The sequence below is a fragment of the Thunnus thynnus genome, chromosome 9 (genome assembly GCF_963924715.1).
Source record: "Thunnus thynnus chromosome 9, fThuThy2.1, whole genome shotgun sequence".
In the NCBI taxonomy this organism is placed as follows: Eukaryota; Metazoa; Chordata; class Actinopteri; order Scombriformes; family Scombridae; genus Thunnus; species Thunnus thynnus.
The window spans coordinates 3,090,581-3,117,491 of NC_089525.1; positions in this window are offsets into that span (position 1 = coordinate 3,090,581).

A 26,911-nucleotide genomic window follows, 5' to 3' on the forward strand; every position below is an offset into this window, starting at 1 on the left:
ACCCACCCAAAACCACACAGAAACTGTATCCTGTCCCCCAACTACTTAAATCAATTGAATCTAAAGTAAACAAAAGAGGAGTCATTCATAAAAATCTAATGAAACTTAAGACCTCAGTATTGATAATAATCTTATTGTGTATTTTAAGTTGCCACACAATTTTATAAATGTGTCAACATACTATAAACTGTAATTGCTCCAATATTAAACTGCTCATCTAAGAGAAGAAATAGAACCGGGAAGGTGGTTAAAAATTCTGGAAGAATGTGGGAAATTTATAAAGGGGGCAAAGGGGAAATTTACAATACACAATACAAATACACAAAATATTACATTTATACTATCATACACCATTAAGACTATATAGAATGTCTCCCTTGACTATGAATGATCAATGATATCTGAAAAGAAAAAAGATATTTCCAAAGACCAAGGTCGACCATCATTGCTGTTAGCATAGCTAAAAATGTTTGCATTGAAACTTTAACAATGCTGTTGACGAAATCATGTCCTTCACAGAATCATCATTGTCAAGTCATTTGAGATTTTGATACTCCAAACTATTTGTCTTCAGTTAGATTATATTGATCCAAACCCTAGTTTATTTGATTAAGAATGCTACCACATAATCCAAATTCCACAGTGATCCTCTGTGCAAATTAAATTGGCATAATTTGCTTTTGCATCCATCCCATTTAACATCAGAAAATTCAAACCCATTCATGTTTTGTGGAGTGATATGAAGACAACAGGACACAGTTTCTCAGCTTTAGGTGAGCAGGAAATGTTTCATGAAAGGCATGATTTCAAACTGCATGCATATGTTTCAGTTTCTTATTGTGGTGAATAAATTATTTGAATATCCCTGCAGTTATGTCACAGTTGAAATATATCAGGCACGTATCACGTAGGCGGGGCGGAGTGGGATTTTTTTACCTGCTGCACAGACTTTGTATTTGTTGCATGTGGTTGTGTACCAGCCATTGAGTTTTGCCAAGTGATAGTGAAGTTGGTTATGCAGAGTTTGGAAGCCTAGGCTATATTAACTGGTATTGAATTAATTAACTATATTGTTTTAACTACAGGATCGTGGATACACATTGATTTGATTGATTTATTTTTTTAAAAAACCACAAGGTTGCACTGCTGCATCACATTGCCTCTGATACCATGAGGTATATTTATTTGAATCATCTTTAAACAGACTCGTTTTTTACACAGTGACATGTAGTTTTTACCTGTCGGAGGGCTGTGTAGCTGTGCGTAGTCAGCTTCAGTTGATCGCGCTGCGTCTCTGCTTGGTGTATTTTGGCCGTCAGACTCAGGTGAGACCATTTTGGCTATGAAACAGTTGACGGTACAGACACAAACAGGAAGTTGGCTACATCTCAAAATTGCTAAGTGGACGACAAGTCGTAATTGTAAATGTGTGCAGTGTACATGGCTTGAGGAGCTTTTGCTTGGTGCCTTGCAGCTATATTTGTCGAGTAAAGATGGACAGATGCAGGTGCACTGCCATGGTAACCATTGCAAGCACTAAGCAGCACATATATTCCAGCTGCTGTCCGCAATATTACTTTTATCCTCAGGTGTAGCCAATATAAAACTAACATGTGTGTTGTGTTCAGACCAGTGTATTCAATGTGGGTCCATTCAATGAGCCTATTCTTTTGTCTGTTTGAAGATGCATTTACTGCTATGAGCATAATAGCACAAACTTGATATGTCTTTATTTGCCTCACAGAGGCTCAGAAACCACAGGCAAGCATTTCTTAATATGTAAACGAAGGCACAAACAAGGAGATGATTAGATTATGATCCCCGGTGGGTTGCTCTCGAAAATCAAACAGAACTGACTGTCAAACAGTGAAAAAGACTGTAAATACACAGCAGAGTAACAGCGTGATGACTTATGGCATAGTTCGTGTCTTAAATGGTTAATCATTGTACATGCTCTGTTTTCTTTTATTTATAACATTAAAAAAAATTAAAAACATAAATCAAAAACAGGATGTGTTTGGTTTACTTATACTGTATATTATTTTAATTATGGCACTCCCTCTCGCCTCAGCTGTACTTTGTATTAAAGGATAAGGCTGGTGATTTTCTATATTTTTCTTATTGTCAACAAATCTCATGTGCAGATCCAAACTAACAATGATCTCATCCTACTTACAATTATTGTGTATTTATCCAAAGCCTGATATATCTTACTATTCTGTGCCATAGACCTCTATTGTTGTCCAAAAACTATTGAAAAAAAACTACTGCACCCAGCGCAGCGGTGTTCCTTTGTCCATGAAGACAGTGGTTAGAAAGAGTAGTGTTAATATAGTAACCTGCCACTGACCATACACATATCATAGTCTCTTGACTTTGTTCTACATAATAAATTTCTCAAAGAACTTCTGTACAAAGTCAAGAGGTTGTGATATGTAGTACAAGCTAGTGAAACTCTGTAAACAGAACCGCGCATGTGCAGTGGTGGGTTACTATCTTACCGCTATTTTTACTCTTTGGAGTCATTTCTAAAGGTACGGTAACCATTGTCTTTATGGATGAAGGAACATGTCACCCTGTGCAGCAGTTGAATTTTCAATAGTTTTTGGACAACAGTGGAGGTCTACGGCACAGAGAAATAAGATATAATCAGGCTTAGGATACCCCCCATACTTGTTAGTAGAGCAGTTCACTGTGGATTTGGATCCGCACTTGATGTTTGTTGACAAAGAGAAAAATATAGAAAATCACCAGCCAAATCTTTTAAGTGCTAAGTAACAAATGTAAACTAACACACTGTGTCATATTCTGTCTGTAGAAAAGTTTATCTGTGCCAACCTGCCCACCATCCAGGACTTGTACGCTTCCAGAGTCAGGAAACAGGCAGAAAATCACTGCAGACCCCTCACACCCTGGACATAACATGTTCCAACTTCCAACTTCACTCTAGTAGGCACTATAGAGCACTGTACACCGAACCACCAGACACTGGAACAGTTTATGCCCCCTTGCCGTCACACTTATGAACAGTTAAGTCACTGTGTCTAAATACAAAAATGTGCAATACATTTCACTCACCACTGTATATCTGAACAGACTGTATACACTGTACATAACCACCTACTATATGTACATAAAGTAACATCTTTTTTTTTTACCATTTAATATTTATCTCATCACTTCTTGCACTCTTCACTTCTTTGCACTATTTGTATCCTGTTTACAGTTCACAGAACCGTTTCACCTGTATTCAGTCATTCCTTGTGTATGTCTGAATATTGCTGTGTTGTTATTCTGTGTAAGTATGCTGAGAGCCACTAAGCCAATGTTAAATTCTTTGTAAGTGTAAACATACTTGGCCAATAAAGATGATTCTAATTCTGATAAAGTGGAGCTTTTTTGGCCTTAATGAAGAACTTAAAGGCATACTGTGCAGGATTTGTCAGTTAGTGTTTGTAAATACAACATGCAAAATTGGTCCCTCCTCCCTGGCTGCTCACCAGAGTGATCAGAGAGAGAGAGAGAGAGCAGCGGTGGTAGAGAGTGAATGAAGAGAAGGATCGGCGTTGGTGAGAACAAAGCTGTGAGTCAGATAAATAAAACTTTATTTTCTGATTGTTTCTCGGTGATTACATTCTAAAGCACAAATAAATACGCCCACACCTAACACAACCCTGTGGGAAAGTGCAGCATTGGCAGATTTTGTGTGAATGCAGAGCTTCATCCTGTCTGTTGTGGCCTCTCTGCTCTGTGTGTGTGTAGCTCAACTCCGCCCTCGGTCAAACAGACACAGACATGTTCTCTTTATACATCCATGAGCAGAGAGGTGCGGGACCAAATAAACAATGTACAAAGGAAAAAGAAAGTCCGCACACTGTAGCTGCCTAGTGTTGCCGTTAAAAAAAGTCCAACATGGCAAGAAACAAAAGCAGTAAGATGATAATGCATGTTTTAAACAAACTGCAACAAACTAATGATTCCTCTAATTCACTAATTTACTGTCATCTTAAAATATTACCCCGCTGTTTTTCCTTAATAGTGGATTAGTGGACATTGGTGGGTAAATTCCCAAACTTGGAACAACTGTCCAATGAGATCACCCACCTGCTGTATCTATTATCCAATCAAACCAGAATCATACTGCCAGTACACTAAGTATGTGTACTACGCTGATAATGAGACTGTTGAAATGTTAATGTTTTATCACAATAAAGGCTTGTACATTAATCAGAGTGCTCCAGTCAATTAGTCCTTTCAAAGATACAAGAGCTAAACTGAACTACCTCAAGCTAAATGTTGCCTGGAGCATAGCCTGCTGAAGTTATCATTGTGAGTACTTTATGTTGGTGGAGAGAATGATAGTGAAAGCTTAATGAGAGCACAAGACAGAATTTTGTCAGTCAAGAAAGAAATGCTAAAGAGCCATTAAATTTTTAGAATTAAACACCATTGGAATTGCAGTGATGTTTGAAATATGGTGAAAGACATCTTCTCTGTTGAGGAAAGGGATGAGAAGAAGGAGGGAAGGAAAGGAGTGAAGAAAAGGAAGATTGTGAAAAAATTAGGATAAGGCGTACAGAGAGAGAAGGAGAAGAGAAGAAGGCAGAAAAGGAAGACAAGAGGGCAAGAAGAAGGCTGCAAAGGTAGGACAAACATGAAAGAATGAAGACAAAGTAGGAAAGGAGGAAAGAGAGAGATGACATGGAATAAAGAAGAGAGGGAAGAAAAGAAGAAAGGGAGGCGCAGGTACAAAAGGCCAGAGAAGGGGAGGAACGGGAAGAGAGTGAAGACAGAGAGGTAATGAGGGGGACAGCAAAGAGAAGAACGACTACAACGCTCATTAAAGAAGAGAAGAGCTCCATTAACCAGCAAACCGTCTGTGTGTGTGTCTGTGTGTGTGAGCATGTGCGTGCACGTGAATGTTCATCTGATGTGTGTGTGTTTGCGCACTACAGTGGCTGCAGGGCTGTTGTCTGTACCTCATAAGTATAATGATGGCACATAAAGGAACTTCATGGCATTACACACACACACACACACACAAACACACACACACACGCACACAGCCGGTCCAGACTGCAGTGGCTCCTAGCTTCTAATTACATATTGATACAGCAAACAACACAAAGCTAGTCTCTGCAAGCTGATCATAAATGAACAGAACTAAAGCTGTACACTGAAAGAAAACTGGATAGACTGACACACACACATACGCGCGCACACACACACACACATTCACTCACACATTCACTCACACATACACCGGCAGCAACTATTATAATGCCCAAAAATTAATGAGCTGAATTGTAACTGTAATATGGATATGGCTTTGCATCCGACGAGAATTCATAAAGCAGATCCTTTATTATGGTTTTATGAAGAACTGAAGCATTGCAGAAAACTTAATAACACTGTTTGGCTGACTGACTGGCTACGTGCCTGACATCTTAGCTGCATGGCAAAAAAAAAAAAAAAATTCTGATTGAACTACTTGTATTCAATCTCAAAATCTTTTTTCATTTTCCCCCTAAAACAAGTGAAGCAAATTCAGAGTGAAAATGCAGCTGTGACACAACTTTAATTTCTGTGATGCCAATGGATGAAGACTTAAAACAGCCAATGCCTTTTATCTTTTTCTCAGAAATAATAATGTGATTGCTCAGAATGGATGAAATGATGGTGAATAGTCCCCTCTGTGGGCAGTTACGGCAGTCGATAGTTATTGGTTGGTGCCACCGCTGGATTTGTTTCATATTATTTTGCCTTAAGAACATTTTAGGTTCTTTTGTACTTTAAAATGCACGCCTTCCATGGAATCAGGTTCAGAGACTTTTAATTAGTTTCATTCTCTCCTCTGCTTTGTCTCTGCATCCTCGCCTGCTGCTGAATCTGCCTTAAAGGAACAATCCAACAGTTTGGGAACAAATCTCTGTTCAACTCAAAAACAGCACTGTGTTAAAACAAGAGTCTACAGCCACGCTAGTGACTCTATGAGACTGTATTTAGGCACAGTGGTGCTTTAAGCCGGACGTTAATGTCTTCCTGCTAACAGTGACAATGTTACAGTAACATGCTACTGTTTAGCAGGTATAATGTTTACCATGGTTAAAAGCATGTAAGCAACAATTGATAATTAGCAATAAATATAAAATGTTAAGTATAGCTGATGCTGATGTCATTGGTTTTGCAGATATGTGATCATAAACCAAAACTTACATTTTTCCTAATTTTGGCTCTAAATGAAAAGGCAGGGGATGAGCAAAGTTATAATCTTGTGGGGAACATGAATGTCTATACCAAATTTCATTGCAATCCATCCAAGTATCAGCCTGCTGGTGGCCCTAGCTGAAAAGTCACCAAGTCATTATGGTTCATCAGGTGGAGAACTGGACTTTCTTCATGAAATTTCATGTCAATCCATCCAATAGTTGTTTACATGATTCGCCTAAAACCAAAAATTTCAAAATCATGGTAGTGCTGGAGTAAAAGTCAGGTGATCACCAAAATCAGTACAGTCTGGGAACAATGAATGCATGTTCAAAATTTTGTGCCAATCCATCTGATAGCTGTCCAGATATTTCAGTTTGTTGCTTGCCAGGCTAAAAATGCAAGGGCCTGTATTGGTGTGGGCACATTGGAACAGATTCTGGAGAATGAAATATAATCCAGGAAGTCCAACTAGAGTATTACATCCATGAGTTGAATGCTTACTAGATGCACAAAACACTACACAGCTGCTTATAAATCTATGAGACAGGAGAGAAATTTACAACTTGTGAAAGCTATCATAGCAACAATCAGTTGATTGTTCATCTCTGTAATTGTGAGATAAACAGCAGAATTATGTTGTTCAAGTTACAAAGTCATCTATCAGGACAGGTGAATCATGTTAAATTGTGTTTATCCAGGTTCAACATTTTTGTTGGGATGATTCTGCAATCTCTTTCGGAGCCCCCTACCTGGGAACCTCTGCTTTACCGACATAGACAATTCAAAAATGAATATGGAGGTGACATTTTTTGATGCACTAATATCTGTCTGAAACCAGGCTACCAAGAAACAGTAGGGCTGTGTACCGGTACAAGTGGTAGTCCTCCCTGAATCTCTCTTGGCGCAAAGCCTAAGAGTAAACTCAGAGTAACAGGCAGAGCCCAGCGTCCTGAGATTTGTGATGCGACCAGCTGGCCTGCATTATCATCCTTCAACCTCTGTTCTTAGTAGGACACAGCTGTGGACAGCTGCGAAAGGGAGAACTAACAACAAACCTCCCCGACAACCAAGTGTGCAACTGGGGAACAGATTTGCTACATTGTTGAAGGACCTTGGATATCTGTCTGATGACCTGGAAAACCTCTCATCTTCACACAGCAGGGTAAGAACTGAGAGTAACTCAGAAAGTAAAAGACTACAGGGAAAACGACTGGGCTTCAAACTCTGATTGTGGGTGACTTTGCTGTAAGAGATGTAGGAATCATGTGCAGTAAAAACACCAAAATACTCCCAAGTATCCCAAGGATATGGTCTCTGAAATGACTGAGAGAATCCTGCCTATCATGGCTGCACATCCAACTGTGAAAAATATCACAGTGCACAGAGGGACCAATAATCTTGTGAAACAACAGTCTGAAGTACTGAAATGAAACTTAATTGATCTGTTGATCACAGTCAGCTCTTTAAATGGTGAGGTGTGTATCAGTGGCCCTCTACCACCAGTCAGAAGAGGAGCTGAGAGATTCAGCAGATTGTTGGCGCTGAACATGTGGTTCTCAAATGTATGTACCATCCATTCAGTGTACTTTATTGACAAAACTTTTTCTGAGGCTGCAGACATCTTTTTAAGGCAGATGGACATTGCCTTAACAAGTCAGGAGTAAAATTGTTCATCTCTAACCTATTTTAGTTCCTGCGTCACCCATCTGTTCCCTTTGCCAAGGACAAGAGACGAGAGGAATCAAAACAAGAAGAAGGCATGACACAGCACGGCAGAAACCTTGAAAGAGAGCCACTTAAGCCCCCGCCTAAAGAGAGCTTTAATCATGACAGACATCAGAGCCTGGATGAAGGCCTGGTTTACACCTGGCATTAACATGCATCTTGGGTGATACAATCATAAAAGGACAGCTCTAAGTACGTCAGTTCACAGTTGACATCACAATACGTCTCCATATGCATCTTGAGTGACCACTTCCCCCTCTATATGTAACTAAACTTGTACCCCATTTCCATGTTTAATGGGTGGGAACAGTCCGTGTACCCTCCATCCAAAGCTGTATTCAATTTGTTTGATAACAGGATAAACATACATACATTGCATTATTTTGTTTTTACATTTTTTGTGTGAATTTAAAAAAATTTAAATCCTCATGCTTTTCCCATTTATGTCTTCAAATCAGCAAATAGAAATTAAACCAAAACAATTCTGGTATCATTTGTTCTTTTCATATTCAACTGAGGATCCAAAATTGGGAAATGAAAAAATGATTTGTTATTTTGCTTTTTATTTATGAGTCCGATACCGAAAAATAAAATAATTTCATGCCCAGACCAAAAATAGGAAATTAAAAAAAGGGGCCATGGGCCCAACTTCATTCTTATATTTAATTTGTCTGATTTGTGTGACCTTGAAAACTGTCTCATAAGTTTGATTCAGTTTTGCTAGCCTTAACAAACTAACATGGAGAGTTTTATCTTGTTCAGAGGAACTTAACACTTAACTCTCAAGGGAGACAACATGACAAATGAAATAAATGGTAGGATCTTCCAGGTATTATAGTTTTGTCTAAAAATACGTCATATTTATTCTGTAAAATTGCACAGCCATATGTTATTTTATGACCTCTAACTTTTTAGTTTACTCCTTCTCTCACTGTTCATATTTGTAAAGGTACATGGCCCCATTCTCTACATCAACGATGAAAGCAATGTAGCTTTATTTCTTGGGACTGACTGTCATTTTAGCCCTTTAGACCTCATAGTAAGGGGGCATTACGAAGTGCACAGCAAGAATATCAGCGTGGAGGACTCATCTAGTGTGCCAGTAACACACAACCCTATCTGCTTTTCTTTCCACCACCCACTCAGCGCTGCTGCTGGTTCTGCTCCAAGAGGTTCTACAATTCCAAGAGCCACCATGGCAAAAATAAAGGAGACCAAATAAACCTTTCACTCCTCATATGCAACTGTTATTTTGAAGCCTCGAGTTTGACATTTTCACCATCGACATCTTGGCTTTTGGAGCCAGAAGTGATAAGAAGTGACCATATTTGGATGAGAGGGTGGAGCTGAGCCTAATGCTGGCTGCTAGCTTGGTTAGCACGGTACATTTATTGTTTATGGTTAACTTTGATAATGAAAGACAGGCTTAATTTGATAATGAAAAACAGGCTTAAAACTATTAAAACAAAATATACTTACTGGAAAAACTCAACACCGACTCTTTAGAAGGTCTTTTAGTACAACCAAATGCTGAACAAGACTTTTTTAGGCAACCAAAATGTTACAATTAACTTTCATGAACTGAAAACACACTAAAATACCGATGGCTACGGCTACACCTATACTCTGTGAATCTGGGGTTATGCCATGTTGACGTTACCTAACCAACGTTGTTGCCATAGTAGTGACTTGTCAATCACAACATAGCCACATCCTAAAGCATACCATGTTTTATCGTAAAATTTAAATTAAATGGGACCACAATTTACAAAATGAACATCATGCTGTGAACACTTGAAACTAGCGATTGAGACCATAAATTCATCAGGAAAGTGTTCATTGAGGAAATAAATCAAGTGAGAAGTAGACTCAGACCTCTATACAATCAGTCTTCTTTTCGGAGCCAGTGGAGTCGCCCCCTGATGGCCATTAGAAAGAATGTAGATTTAAGACACTTCCACATTGGCTTTACTTTTCAGACCTGGAGCTACCCGCTTGATCAAGATATTTGGTCAATTCTTATCTTGAGTTGTTGATAAGATAGACTTTTATTAGTAACTCAAGTACTGCGTAGTGAGAGCCCAGATTCTGTGTTGGTTTTTTTTTGTGTTTTTTTCCTGCTGAGAACTCTGGTGGGTTTTCTTTGTCTGAACAAGCCCATTAGCTTGCCATCTTGTTAGCTACAATGAGTGGGATATTATCAGTGAACAATATTAGGTGTAAAGTTCACATACTATTACCAAAACCAATCGAAGTAATGTGAGAGTACTGTGAAATGTTTACGTATTGCATTTGGCTCATTCTGTGTGCTACAGAGCATTTAGCTAAGTTACTGTGTTCTTAATGTGTTTTACTGAAGTACTAATAGAAAAATAATGCATTCATTCCATGTTGTTGAAGGAATAACCTACAGTTCATCATATGTTTAAGATAAAAGCTAATTAACCATTTAAGGAATATCACTTATTACAAGAAAAGAAATGTGAAAATGCCATTGTTTAAGCTTTTACCATCATTTGGTTTCCTCAATGCAAACCATTGTCTCTAGTCAAACAGACTCCATTCTGCAGAGTGACTGAACTCATTTGCATTTGCAGGATTTCAGATACTGGATTCCAGAAAAGGAATGCTTAGAGGTGTTTTATTTTATAGATTGACTCTCTTTATTTTTTCCAAAGACAAACCAAAAGAACATTTATTTTGTTTTTCTATTTTTCCTAAAACAAAAGAGTTCTACATTTTTGTGAATGTGTTGCAGAGATTGTGCAATAAACCTGCCAAGTGTTTTGTTTTAAAAGCCATGTATCCTTGTGAGTCTTGTCAACTGTAATGCTCAGAGCCTAGGTAACTGAGGGATATCTATCCTTTCTAATTCAGAATAGAGGTACTACAATTGTATTAGGAGTAATTGCCCAGTGGTCTCTTGAGACCTTAAGGTTTCAACATTATGTCACCCTTGAACCCCTTGAAACTTTCTGATTTCAAGGTAACCACCCCATCTCCAGAGACGTGTTACACCATTTGCACAACTATCTTCTACACAGGATCAGCATTTTGGAAGCAAAATGCAAGGAAAGTATTTGCTGTGAAGAAAGAAGACTTCCTGCAGTTACAAGCAAGTAAAAAGAGGAGACTGAGGTACTTAAACTGGATTTGCATTTTTTGCACGTTATTATGGTTGCATATTTGAATGGATGTTTTCCTAAATTGATGCTGATTGATTGAAGTGAGTAGTAACTTTTATCTGTAAGATGTTTTGACAATACAGGCCCCAGTACAAATAGTCACATATTGTTCCAGGTAAAGACTTTATAGAGAATCTCAGACACAACATTGACTTGACTGATTCACAACCTTCATTTTGGTGTAGGTGCAATGAATTCTCTGTCCAGTTTCTGGGATGTTATCTATTGTATGGGCATGCTTTGCATGAGAGTTGGAGTCGCTGAGATTAAATTTATTTATGGATTTTGATTTTGATTAATGTGTTAATCAAAAATAATTCTGAATCACACATTAGAGATTACCGGATCAATGGAGGTAACAGTAGGTAACATTGTGCATAAAACTGTCTGGATTTGAAATACTAGTTTATGAGTTTCCAAATTCCTACATGCAGAGCAACAGTTCACAGGTTTTTTAAGACTGCTATCGCAGAGCACATAGCAGTCTGTTTACCTAGCTACTCAACAACACAACTGATTGGGAAAAAACACCTCAGCGTATCAGTTACTTTTTTCAGACATATCATTGGGTTACACTCATGATGAACAACAAGGCATCTTGGAAAGGAGAATAGTAATTGTTTACCACATAATTAAAAAGAAGAGAGATGTCAGGGTAGTTCTCTGCAAAATCCTGTTCTGCGTGGCATCTATCCTCATCAGATGAAAAGGGGTCAGTTCCATTAACTGACACCGAAGTCAACAAGGATCCCAGATCTTGCTCATACATGTTTGTCATAACAGAGGCACTGGGCGGCAGCTCCTCCAAGATTTTAGCTGGACAGCCACCTGCTGCAAGTTCAATGATAGTATCCCATGGCCTAAGAGAAGGAATCATGGTAATGAATAATTGACAAAGCAATGCCATTTATGTTGTATGTGGCTAGAGTGTAAAAAAAAATAACCATTGCTTCTTAAGTGTTGTACATATTCAGTTTAACAGACTTGGGATCCTGTGCACATTCCATTATTGCACCTCTCTGCCTAGTCCAATTTGGCTTACTTGACATGTCAGGTTTGAGATACAAAATTTAGTCATATTTTCCTCCATGTTGATGACTTCTTGATCCAACAGATGTACCAGGGCCTGTTTCAATGGGTAGTTTGCTAGATTGTTAACCACTCGGAGATTCTGTTGACCACAAAACATGTTTTCAGATGGTATGAAAATACAACTGCAGAAAATGTAATTGTAAATTATAGAGCAGTTTCTTATGCAAGGAAAATGATTTCCCATTTAAAATGCTTTCAGTCCTTATGTTTCAGAAGAAATAATTGGTCAGAGTCTTTCTTTCTCTCTCTCTTTCTTTCTTTCTTTCTTTATGTTTAATTAGATTAGTTGTACAGTTTTTCAGTATTACAAAAACCTTACCCTTGTTGATGTTGTTTGGAGGTATGGTGGCCTGCTAAGGTTGTTTATGTGTCTTGACAGTTTCTATTGCATGTACAGGCACATTTAAAAGTCCCTGGTTGACCTTCAGTTGGTCCCATGTCCCATGGTTGACAATTGTGGATTTGGAATAAAATGTGTACATGTGCATATGGCTGCACTGAACTTAACTGATCCAATAAGAAAAAGGCATTACATTCAATGAAAAGACAATATGCATAGCACAGAAAAGATTATGACAAGATTATGATAACATTGGTCACCTTTAAACTTCCTCATAAATCACAAGGTTCTTTTTCACTGGCATTGGCATCAGTTTTGCTGCTGTAGCCATCAACTACCAAGACATGTGTCACTCTGAACATCCCAAGCTTCTCATTTTGATCAATGTGAAGTTTATGGCCCATATATTCAACATGATAAGGGCCTGGATTTAGATTACAAGCACACTGAAGAAAATTGAAATATTATGATCAATGCAGGCTTCTATCTTTCACATTAGCCCACAATACTCACAAAACGTGTTTACAAGAAGGGAATTCCTAAATACATGAGCTGGTTATAATATTCTTGTTGCTTTAAGTTCCACTAAATACAGTATATTTAAGCTATTTCTAAAGGTGATGTACATCAACATGGTTATTGTTATTATTATTATTAGCCTACATAACAATATACTTATTGTTTCACTGAATTCTTAGCATAATACTTACCTGGCATCGGAATTCATGGTATGGCTGATGAATCACTCTTAGGATTTATCCAACTTGACATTCTCGTGCACGCATTCCTCATGAACCTACAGCCATAAGATGGGCCCGTCTGTTAAGAAAAATATAGCCATTTGCTAACGTTTGAAAGATAGGCAGGATATAAAATGTGAAAACCAAAATGAAAACTTATCTCATGTATTGATCCAATCACAGCCCTCTCCAGTTTTTTGTCCAATATGTCTTTTTTGCTTAAGGGTGTGCTGAACACAGAATCTTCTAACTCTTATTTCAGAGTATCACTGGATACCCATCTGCTGCAGTGAGGTGGAAATCTCTGCATGCGTCTTGCCAGTTCCAAATGAGTCTTGATTTAAATATGCATATGGTTCCTGTGCAGCCATGGTGTTGGTACTAAAATACTCAAAAAAATACCAATTCATTGACATACAACCACGGTGTGATTCTGTTTTTTCAGGCCATTTTAACACTGAACTGTAGGTGAATTTGCTGCAAGCCTATCAAGTGCAACACACAGAGAAGTCAGTAATTTCTGGGTCACACAAATCAGACAAATTAAATATCAAAATGTCTAGCAGGGCAAGCTTCCCAGGTGATTTCTTTATTGTATTGATGTACGTTTTCTTCAATGATTTACTTCAAAAATTAGAGGCTGCTTTCAGTAATTGTTGTTTCAGTAAACATTTCCATGGGCACAGTAATGTCACTGCAGCAAATATTGTTGGGACAAGTTGAACACAGCATTCAACAAAGGGTACAAGGACCAGGAGGCAGCAATGCACTTCCCGTGCCTAGTCTGCTGGAAAATAGAGAGGACGTCAGTTGAGTAGGCGGTCCTTTAAAGTGGTCCAGGACACATTGCATTCACACTGAGTCCCTTTACACCTTACATTAAAATGTGTCTTGTATCCAGATTGTATATAGATATGATTTAACCTGATTACATTTACACCTGGTTTTAATATGTGTCTTGAGTGTCCACATTGAGATCCATTTGAGATCAGATCGCTTTGTCCCGCTCTAACAACCAAACGTCACCAAAAGCAAAAAAACAAAACGATGGAAGCCATCTATGAAGCTGTGCTATTGTATGGGTTTTTGCTTGCTCTTTGAAGTGGGGGAAGAAGTAGCTTAGCTTGCTAACTGGCTAGTGGCTGCTACCTCGCTGGTTTGGAACAGTCACATTCGATTACGTATTTTGGCCCATGTAATTGTTGTATATGAACTGACATCGTAATTGCATTTACACTTGTGTTCAATGTGGTCACAATGCATCCCTGACGACCACTGGAGGTGGTTTGGACGATCAGATCACAATCCGTCCTCAATACATCTTGGGTGCATTTACACCTGTAATTTCATGTGATCAAGCACTATCCAATTGCAATCCAATCACCCAAAATGCATTTAATACAAGTTATAAAGGGGGGCCCTGTTGATGAAAGAGCTCTTCACTGCTGGGAGCAAACTTACACCTCGCCCTTCTCCCATTTTGTCTCCCCACTTTTTTATAGGATTAAAGGACTTATGTCTCAGCAGGATTTGGAAAAACTTGTCCATGCATTTACCTTCAGAAGACTCGACTCCTGTGACAGTGTCTCCCTAAAAAGTCAATTAGACAGCTGCTTGAGGCTTTTGATTCATTTCTTGCACTGCACTGTAACTTTTATTCCCGTATTTTATCTGTCACATCCTATTTTAGCTAATTTTTATTTTCTATTCTCTCTAGCTGTTTAATAACTATTTTTAATTTTATGTCTTTTTATAATGTGTTTCTTTTGCTCTTTGTCTTAATGCATTTATGTAAAGCACTTTGAATCTCCTTGTTGTTGAAATGTCCTATACAAATAAACTTGCCTTGCCTTGAATGTAGCCTTCCACAGAGTCAGATGAGAAGATAAACATCAATTTTATCTCAGCCTGTTCATAACAGACATGATTAGCCTAGCAAAGCTTGCCTAGCTAAGTTAAAAGGGGAAAAATATGCCTTCCAACATCTCCAAAGCTGTCTAAAAAAAAAAAAAAAACCTTTAAAACAAGCTGTGCTTTTACAAGCTCTTCCAAGTGTAAGGAGTGCTGAGCTTTATTAGCCTGGAGTAAAACAAAAGAAATGGCTACTGTAATTCTTCATTCTTTTCATCTGGTATATAACCGGGAACCACACATCAGCAGCTGCATGTACCCTTGCTGGACCTCTCAGATCTCCTGCTTTCTCAAAGGAGGAATTAATAGTACTTTTACTCAAGCGCACTGTGACGCAATGACAGCAGCTTAAGGACCCATTACAAACAGGCAGACTTTTGTTGCAAAATAATTATCAGGAGAAGATAAGAAAATTATATTTAATTTGGTATCACATCATTAACTGTACTAGTCCCATTATGTATTGTCATTATAATCCTTATCAGGCACTCACAATTTGCTTATGGTACATTATAATGCTCTATCAGTAGCACTTCTAAATAGTACTACCATATAAAGGGGGAAATAGGACAGATAAAAAGAAAAAAAGGGCACAAGGTTAGTACAAAGGTACCTGGGACATAGTATAATGATTTTGAAGTAACTACAAATATAAATGAAACGGTTTAATTGAAAATACAGGTTAATGTATACGCTAATAATATGACTGACAATTAGATTTATACAACAGTTCCTTTGGACACAATACAAAAGAAAAAACTGAATCAAAAATTTAGATCTATCTGACAAAAATAATGAGTTCTTCATATATGGATTCTCTAGTTTCTTTCAGGCTGGACCCTCAGTGGAGCTGATTTCAAACACTGTTTGACGATCCAACAAGCACTTTGTTAGAAGCATACTGGCATCTTTAAACTCAAAGGTTAGCTCAGACATGCATTGGATGGCAAATGAGACTAGAAGGTGACCTGAGAATGAAAAATTCTTTCTGTGCTGACAGGTCCCAGTGTAATTTGAACAGATTCTTACTTTTGTTGTTACCAGTCCTATTTTGGTGGATTCAAATGCTATTATAGAGTTTCTACTCAGAAACCTGGGCATGTCTTAGCACAGTTGGCAACACTTTTAAATATTAACATTTCAGATGGGACACGTCTCACGTATAAGCCACTGATTTGGCACTAATTTGTGAAAGCAGGTTTGTTTTGCTTTTAGCTAAATTTATCTTGAGCAAGCAGTTGTGTTGAAAATGTTTCAACTCTTGACCTCTCTCAGTTGTCTTTGCATTGAGATTTGTCTGGCAAAATGGCTGTTGTTGAGCAGAGAGAGCAGAGGACAGATGTCAGAACAACACTGGTTAGACTGCATAGATTTGCCTTTAACTAGCCACATTTGTGAACAAAGTCTGGTACCTCAGGCTGTGAAAACTATTTTACAAAGTTAGCATACAAGAATTGTCTGAAGGCTGTGCACTCAAATGCTAACTCAGTGGGCATACTTTAATTTGTTGCCTGGTAACAAAAATAATTAACAAGAGTAATTAGGCATATCAAGAACCAAGGCCAAAAAAAGCAGTGTAAAAAAATCCATCATTCCAACTTCCATTAACATTGTAAACAGGTCTACAGTGCACGTGAACAAAGTGTGTGTGTTTTTATTTTATATCTGCTAGTCTTTTGATAAAAGATGTGTACTTTGTGTCACATCAAAGACTAACTTCTCATACATTGTGATGGACAATAAAGTTTTTCTGAATCTGAATGACTACCATACTGCAGATATTTAAAGTTACATGCAGAATGCATTATTTAATCCAAACTTTGCTGATTCCTTTGATGCCATTCCTTTCTCATGGCAGAGTTTTTCCCCACAGGAGAGCATCTGGTGTGTTATCTCCCAGTCTTAAATCATGAGGCAGTGTGAAAGGATCATTGTGGCAGGGGGCTTAGAGCAGACGACATACTCTGGCACTTTATTATCTTTGTTTGCTTGCTGGGATGCAAGTTGTCCATTTTAGAGAAGAACTTGGTTTTGTTGTGGCACCCAACTATGCCCCCCAAATAGAAAAAAAATGCTATTTTGAAACACAACTATGAATCATGCTGGGTTTCAACATAACAGCGGTGAGCTTGGAGAAATTTGCAGATCTGAGGGTGTCATTGAACACCATAATGAATGCATTAAAGCTGCACTAATCAATTTTTCAAATGTAATATTACCAATGGATCAAATGACTATGTGTAAATGTGAAAGGGCATCACTCATAGTGGTGAATCCACAGATAATTATCATCCCCTCAGCTCTATGGAGCATTTTAGGATCTTTCAGTTTATTGCTTTCAGTCAGTTTTCAGTTTGCAGCTTTACTGTTTTGGTTCAGCTCTCAACAACCTCATTTCCAGCAGCAGCAGGCAGTGAAAAAGCTCTAAAAATCCACTGTACACTACCTGCTCAGCGCCAAACAGCAGACAGACACAGTTAGAGACTAGCTAGTGAACATAGTGAAGCATTTATCAGCTAAAGAGCCAGATATTTTTCTCTGGAGTTGGTGGAGACCAAAACAGAGCTATAAGGATAGTGAAGATTGGGTAACACTTCATTTTACGGTCTGCGAATTTCATGGTAATTAGGTGGTAATTAGTAAGTAACTTCTTTGAAATTTCTTTGAAATTACCCCAAAATTTACCTCAAATTTCATGGTAATTAGGTGATAATTAGCTAGTAACCTCTTTGAAATTTCTTTGAAATTACAAAATTTACCTTCAATTTCATGGTAAATAGATATAATAAGCAAGTAACTTATTTGAAATTTTGTTGAAATTGCCCCCAAATTACCCCAGTATTTACCTTGAATTTCGTGGTAAGTAAGTGATGCTGTTGCAGCTTAATTTCCAAGTAGTTTCTGTCCAATTTCTATTGAGCAGAGCCCTAAATTGAAGTGAGCTGTTGCAGCTTAATTTCCAAGTAATTTCTGGTTAACTTCTGTGGAACATAGAAATTAAATTTATACAAGGTTTCTAACATGAAAACACAGCGTTGTCATGTTGTGTTACTTTTACACCTCAAATAACACTCTGATGTCTTTAAAAAGGCATCCAACCACTCCATCATGTTTTTTGGCCAACCAGTGGTTCCACTCAATGAATCTGAGGTTCATCTTAAGAGCCCCCTGAAGCAGTAGATGTTCTCCTTATAAGAACGCCAGGCTCTCTCAATATGTTGTTTATGAGACCCTGTCTGTAGATACACAAAGTGTCGCCTATGGTTGACATGATAATGAATGGAACCATCTTGTGACAGTCTTTGATGCGCTCTCCAATAATCTTTGATAAAAACAAAACTAATAAAAACAAACTACTGAAAATTAAACTGAAGCTAAACCAGATTCGACATGAAATTCAAAAATAGTATAGAAATAACAGGCTAATTCAAAAGAGAAAATTATAATAACTCTACAAGCACACAAAACAGGCCACACAAAAAACACACGACCGCTGACTTCTATGAAGCCCATGTCCATAATGCCTTATAAACATTCTTATATTGTGTTATAATCTGTTTAAAGCACTGTATAATTATAGTTATAAGCACTCATAAATATTTATAACTCTTTATAACAATAATCATAACACATTATAAAGCATTTTATAATGAAATAAGGTATATAATCACAATACTTAACAATTGCAGGTCACTCACTGACATTTTTTTGCAAGGATCAGTGTATTATAATTCTCATAGTTGTAATACATTATAATAATTTATAATGCATCAATAATCACTGTCATAATGCATGAAAATGTGATTATAAGTTACTCTAATGCTGGGATCCCACCAGGCTTGTGTGCGCCGCGTTTCAGCTCCGACGCAGTTTTTCTCCGTCCTCTGCATGGCGTCCTATCCCACTGGGAGTGTTGCAGAAGTGGAGCTTTTTGTCTGCAGGGAAGCTGTGCACCTTTTAAATTCAGTTGCACTCCTACTTAGCTTAGTCAAAGCCAAAGAGTGGCTTTAGGCTACCGTAATTACTGTAGTAGTAGGGCAACTAAATTGCCCGATTATGTTAACTTACTCAGATTTCGTTGATTTTGTCATTTTCCTTGATTTTTGTGCTTCTATTATTGGTAAGTAGGCTACATAGTTAAATGGCTTCTCAATTTGTCTATTTTAATTGCGTTCATTATTGCTATACAATGAGGAGTCTGCTCTGTGCTGCTTGACGCGGTTTTACTGGCCTGCAGAAATTAGGCAGAAACTACTTGGAAATTAAGCTGCAACAATTCACTTCAATTTAGGAGTCAGCTCAGTAGAAATTAGACAGAAAACACTTGGAAGTTGGTATGATCCACAGAAGTTAACCAGAAATTACTTGGCAATTAAGCTGCAACATCTCACTTCAACTTAGGGATCTGCTCAGTAGAAATTAAGACAGAAACTACTTGGAAATTAAGCTGCAACAACTCGCTTACTTACCATGAAATTTGAGGTAAATGCTGGGGTAATTTGGGGACAATTTCAACAAAATTTCAAATAAGTTACTTACTTATCATATCTACTTACCATGAAATTAAAGGTAAATTTTGGAGTAATTTCAAAGAAATTTCATAGAGGTTACTTGCTAATTATTACCTAATTACCATGAAATTGGCAGACCCGTAAAATGAAGTGTTACTGTAAATAGATAACTGATTGCTAATGTGTTTGCCATAACAGTATTAGAAAATAACATGTCAGTGTTGTTTACAGCTTGTTATGCCTCCCCCAAAATGGCCCAAAATATCAGAGCATATCAGGACACACATGTCAAGGTTTTAAGCATTGGTTCATTTCAACCTGATGTATTTCTCATAAATGTGGCCATTGTGACTCAATGTGTCACTTTGCTCTCTCCAGCTCTGTTATAGAGATTCGGGGAAATGAGTGGGACATCTTTTTACTGCCAGACTCAGAATATCTAGAAGTGTCCACAGATGTGAGTGATCCCAGCTGTGTAAGTATTACAAATGAATTTGTGGCAATGGCCACATTTATGGGAAAAGTTTAAATTAACCTGAACTTCCCTTTAAGTTTCTGAAAGCAGGCAGCAAGGATACAGAGCTCAGCATTATTGTATGCAGACTGAAAGAATGCCAAATGTTTATGTTAAGCCTATTGATATACAGTAGATACGCTGTGGACATGATTGGAGGATGAACATGTGACTATAAACAATAGATTTCTGTGCCTGTCTGAACTACTGCTACTGTAGGCTCCATTCAATGCAATTTTAATTAAATGGGTGGTTTAAGTTTCTGGAAAACTGCTTTTTTAATGAATAACTGTCTAATGCTACCAAAAATAAAGACTGTAGGGAAGAAATGGAGAAAAGCAGAGATGAAACAGAAGAAAAAGGATGAACCAGAAGAAAAAAAGAAGAGAGAGGTGATTGAGAAAAAGGAAGAAAGACAGGAGGAGGGAAAAGATTAGAGGAAAAAATCCAGGACAAACAGATGGATGAAAGATGAGTTGGATATGAAGAGGAGACGGACAAAAATTATTGGGGAAGGCATAAAGAGAACATAAAAAGATGAAAGCGATGTTATATGCGTAGATCTACTGGACAGGGAGAGTATGTGTCAAGGGGTGTGGGTCAAACAGAGTGGAAGATGGGATGAGTAAATAATGAGATGGAGAGGGGAGGAAGCGGGTCCTTAGCTAAGTCAGCTGGCATATACTGTAAATCCCTCCGACCTGTAAATAATTCATAAACACTTCTTTCCATGCTGATGATTGCTTTTATTTTATCACTCACGTCCACTACACATCGTCTACTTGACTGCTGGACCTTGTATAGTACAAAGACACTTTTGTTCATCAAGCATCTTCCTGCTCCTCCACACACCACCACCCTGTCCTCCTTGTCAGTTCTGTCTCTTTATTGCTCTCACTTTATTGCTATTGCTTTATTGATCTTAATTCCCTTGCTTTTCTTTTGACTCTTTGGATTTCTGTTGTTTTAGGCTCAACAAGACTGAACATAACTGAATTGATGCTGGACTGGACCAGACTGGGTTGGACAGGGGTGAATTGGAGACTGAACTTAATAACTGATGTAAAAACCTGATAGAACCAGGCTTGTAGCCAGTAATAGGCCTGGCCAGCACTGGCCCACCCACATTACACACTGGCCCACCCATCCAAGTTTGATCAATATACATTTTGTAACAATAAATATAAAAAAATATAAAAATACAAACTTGATTTATTTTTGACTTGTTGTGTCTGTTGAACTGTCTGATTAAAACAGAACTGTTGAAACTGTGGAAGTCTCTGGAATGTAATTGGTTCCTCTGGTTCTGACACACAGAGCTTCCTGAGCTGCCTTCAGCCATCTAGCTGGCTTTTCAGGCAATGTAACATTAACACTACAACAACGGCTAAACAAAGTTTTTAATGTGTTTTGATAAAGTTGAGGAAGAAGACATGCCACCTCCTCCATCGACTGAGTCCACCAGACTCATCAGCCCACAGAGAGGTCAGCCTGGCCACTTGCTCCCTGGAGGTACAGCGCTTTCTCCCGGTCAGCCTGATGCGGGTTTAGCTGTGGGAAGCAGGGGTGCTGGGGGTGCTGCATCCTCCAAGTGGCTGGCAGTCTACAGGCTGTGTTGTTGCAATATTTTTTTTTTCCAGCAAAAATAGACCCTGTGTGTAAAGATGGTGGAATGGGGAACCAGGTGTGAGACGTGTGGCTAACAGACCTGGTTGACACATGCCGGTTAGAAAAGTCTCCGGCAGCCCAACTACTAAAACTGTAGTTATGAACTGGACAGGACAGAGCAAACTCTGCAGAGGAAACCAAATTAAACGTTTAGCTTCTGAAATATTTTTTCAGAAAGCTGTATGAGCCTGGACTGTGTGTGTGACCTTTAGGATGTGTAGAAGAACATTAGCATTAGCATTAACATTAAATCCTGGCTGATCCTGTCGGTGGGTCGGGAAATTTAAATAATCAATGAAGTTACACTGCTGTGCCTCATGCGTAAATGCGCACAGTGTCTCTCTGAATGGGGAGACACACACGCTGTAGTGGGATTACTGCAAGTATTTAATAAACTCAAACATTTTAGGGGGAGGGGAGTGTTTAATAGTCAGCACCCCTACACCCGCGCATCCCCTGCACCCCCAACTGAAGTCATGTTCCCACGGCTATGAGTTCACCCACCGATTTATGTACCATTTATGCACCACATTCACAACTAAATTTGTATGTATTTCCCTGCACAGTCAAGAATGGAATATCAAGGTGCTTCTCATCACAGTGGTGTGGATAGTGTTCTTGATGGAATAGAGTGTAAGGACGCACTTTTCTGTAAAATGTGCAGATTTGTTTTTTCATGAGCTGACCAGTACTGAAGCAACAATGGCTGTAGGCTATAATGAATGCGTCAGCGATATGTTACATGTACGATTTCTGTCTAAGTTAACACCTTCTCTGCTGTCTGGGGTTATGTTTAGTTGCCACTTTGTGCAATAAAATAGTTAATTAACAGTGCCATGCACTGTAGAGCCGATGTGCAGCTGGGCTTGCTGGTGCAATTATATTGTATTTTAAGCTGGAGAAGCTATAAAAGATACTTTTTGCCTATACTGTTGTGTACAGCCTTTACTGGTTGAGCATGTTAGATAGGCAGTGTTTTATTGTTATTGTCTTTGTGATGCAGAACGTTGCAAAGTAAACTGGTTGCTCATTTTTCAGTTTGTCTATATTTACTCTTTTTTTCTTCTTCTGACTTTTCAGTTTTTTTTTTCAGTCAGTTTTTCTGGGAAAAGATATCCCACCCACTTTTGTATTGGCCCACCCAAAATACAATTTCTGCCTACGCCACTGGATAGAACTGCCCGGAATTTGACATAATTGGACTATTGTGGACTGAATTGGGCTGATTTAGCTAAATAAATGTAAACCTTTGGCTTATTAGCTGTTAGACAGAACAGCATATTGATGTTTTTGCTATTCTTGTGGCCTTGCTGCTATGGGGCTCAACATTTTTAAGTGTGATGTTAGACTGGCACTAAAAGACAGATCCTGGATAAACCAAATTCATGAGGGTTCAGCCTCAGGGGAGCATATTTGTGCTCAGAAAATTCCATGGCAATCAGGGTATTACAGTGCAATATTTTGTGTGCATGTAGAAATGTTTGTGCAAAGATGGTGCTAAAGGAAATGAAATGGGATCACCAAAATGAATGAGGTTCATCCTCTGGGGAACATGAATATCCACAGCAGACCCAATGGCAATTCAGTCATTAGTTATCTTGTGCACATACATGATCATTTGGAATTATAACTAAAGGGAAGGTCATATATCTAACCAAAATGGGCAGAGATTTCACTGTCAATCTGCCTGCATGATTGTGACATAATGGTAAAGTGGCAATAACTATTTTTTGTGGACACTTATGGCAGAGGAACTCCACTATGAGCAAATGTGTCAGCAATGGTGGCCTATTTACACATCCAACAGACACAAAAAAAGTCAAATATTCTCTCTCTTTGTAGCTTTGTTTTAGGTTCAGTCCAAATTCCCCCCCTTAGCCCTACCACTTAGCCCTACCCCTCCGTTTTGCACGCGCCTGTGTAGGGTAGGGCATCCCGTTTCTGTTGGGGATCGATATAGCCCTCCAAACAGAGTATTTTTCAACCTCTACCCCTTGTGGCTCCGTTTTGAGGGACCACTACCAATGGAGGGCACTCCAAAACGAGTGGTAGGGCCAAGGAAAGGGATTTGGGACTGGGCCTTAGTCTCCAGGCTGCTGAGAGAAAATGTCTGGCTTTTAGCTGCTAAATGTTTCAGCTTTTTCACCAGAAAATTGCTAACTTTGCCTGCTGAGAAGTCTGCTGCATGTTTTTCACATTGCTCTTTACTAATAAATACAGGAGTGGAGAAATAAGAGACTTGAGATTTATTAGCTTTGTACCTTAGCAAAACTGGGTATTTTGCCAACCTATGAATCAATTCAAAAAAGTGTGAGTACTGCTTACAACATGCAGCGTTGTGTTTCATAACTGATTGTTGCTCACAATTTGCAGATAAATTTGTGAGTACTGCCAGGCTCTTGTATGGTCATGCACGTCGTAAGAATGGCATTTGTCTTGATTAGTCAAGCGTGTCAAAATGAAGAACATAATCCTGTGTTACAAATTGCAGCTGGCATGTTGCAAATTTGGTGAAATAGATCCTCAGGAATGGAAACAGCTAACAAAACACAACATGTAAAATACAGAGGACAAAAACCAAACCAAATGTGCTGTAAAACCACAACAATGAGCTAAAAAGGCCTAGGAAGCTACGCCCAATAGAGCTGGGTGGTAACTCTGTGTGGGTTTGATGCTACAAGCCTCTCCTTTCACATTACAGGTAGACATTTAAATCATTGTGAATATAAAATCATTGATTAGTGGAACTTTAAATAATAATGGCATCAAAAACTGGAAAATATGTCTTGAGGGTGGTGCCAGAGCACCTCATCACAATAAGTGGAGTTCATCTTCTGGAACCTAGAACCATCTACATATCAACATAAAATGTATTGTACATTTGTCTATTAGTGGAAAACAAATGGACACATGTACATTTCATGTTTTCCACATACATCATAGATAAAGGGGAAGATTTGCTTGATGATGGTGTTCATTTTGTGAATATTGGGAATTTTCCTCAGGGTACTGTGAATATTTACTGCAAATTTCATGACAAGCTGGACAGAGTTATCTGAATCAAAGTGTTGGACAGACAGACCTCTCAGACTCAGATCTCTGCCCTTAGGCCTTGCTGCTGCTGTATTCACTAAGAAAAAACATTATAGTTCGTTTTTTTTAACTGGTATTTGTATTTTGTTGCTGTTGTGGGAGAGAAAACAAGTTCCAAAAGTGATAGTGTGGAAAACAACACACACAACTGTTAAAACAAAGTGGCAAATATTCTTTTTTTCCTCATATGACCCATCTCGAAAGAAGATGAGAAGGTGGTAAAAGAGCAAGTGAAACTAAGGTGGAGGTGGAGGAGGGGGGAGCCAATGAATGAGTGTTGTGGAGAGAGACTGCGAGGAATGATTTGAGGCCTGCAGGTGTTTTCATATCCTAAAAGAGATCGATATTTGCGTTCATTCTGACGCTGACTGTACTGCGCGGCTCCAAATAAATAACCATAATCACAAAACGCCCCGAGATTGACTCTCAATAGAATTATCATTCTTTTCTCTTTGGCAGATTTGGATATTGCTCCTTCAGGGTTCTCAAATGACTTTGTTGTCGAGTGTGTTGTGAGTGTGTGCGTGCGTGCTTGTTTATCTGCGTGTTGAGGGCATTCAAATTTCATTGAGTCAATGAACTATGGGTATTATATGAAGTGTGTGTAGGCAATCTTGTGACAGTGTATAGATCCGTGCTTTCGTGTGAGTTTGTGTGAACGTGATTGCATGTGTGTGTGTGTATGTAGCCATGGGCTGTGAACAACAGGCCACAGTAATTGAATCTTCATCTGAGCCCTTAAGTCTAAGCATTAGACAATGATAACACAACACACACAAACACACACACTGCTCGTTCAGTCTCATTACAGTATCAGACCAATATAGCAGTAGCTGAAGTGCAAAGCAGTAGGTTTTGTCTTTCATCATTAAGAGCTGATGGCCCACTGTGTTTGAGCCTGGAGAGAAACAAAGAAAAGTGATATGAGGAGGAAACTAAGGAAAAGTTGCAAGGTTATGTTTTTAACCTGCTATTAATATGTAATCCATGTAACGGAATATCTCATCTGGATAAGGAAAAGCCCATTAATGCGAGCTATAAATGCACACAGCACGTATTGTGATGGAATCTGCCAGAGCCAGTCAGGTGGAAATGCAATTCTCTCAGTGTGTTTCCTTTCCATCCTGTGCATAGGTGTCGTCACTGCAGGTGGAATCTTTATCACAGCAGCTGAAACAAGTCATCATCATCAGCCGGGCTGGAAAAACGCCATCACCACAGGTAGAGGCGTGATGGCCAATAACAACTACAGTGGTGTTTTTGGCACAGGGACGAAGCACGTTGTCACGCGTACTGGAGCGTAGTACAAAAAGACCCTGGCCCTGTCCTCAGTGCTGATTAGTGTGCTGCTGACTAATAACTCTTGGTCAGAGCTGTCTCCTCTCGGCTCTGTAGTCACCACTACTTTAACTGTTGTCTTAATGGAGCTGTACACCCCCATCGTCCCTACTCATCCCCCCAACCTCTCACGTCTATCTTTCCCCAATTCTACTTCAGCCCGACTCTGCAAAAAGCAATGAAATGGAATTGACTGATACCCACAAAGTGCATTACAGTTCATAATAGGATATCAATAATAATAAATAAACAAGACTAAAGTCTAAAGCCCCACTAGCAGCCCCTAGAGGATGTAAACTTCATTACAGCCCATAATACAAAAGTATTGGACAGAGGGAACAAGATGATGATTTATGGTTTTCTTCAGTCTTAAAATACAAAAAGTTTTGAAAAGTATAGCAACAGTTCATGCCCATAGGTAGATGAATGTACTGATGCAGATTTCACTGCACTCTGCTTATTAGATTTGTTGACAAGGTGGTGCTAGAAGAATGCGCATGGGGTCAAAATCCAAAGGGTTCGTCTTCAAGGGAGCATGAACATCTACAGGAATTTAACAAGAAGTCTGGCACCCTTGTCATGGA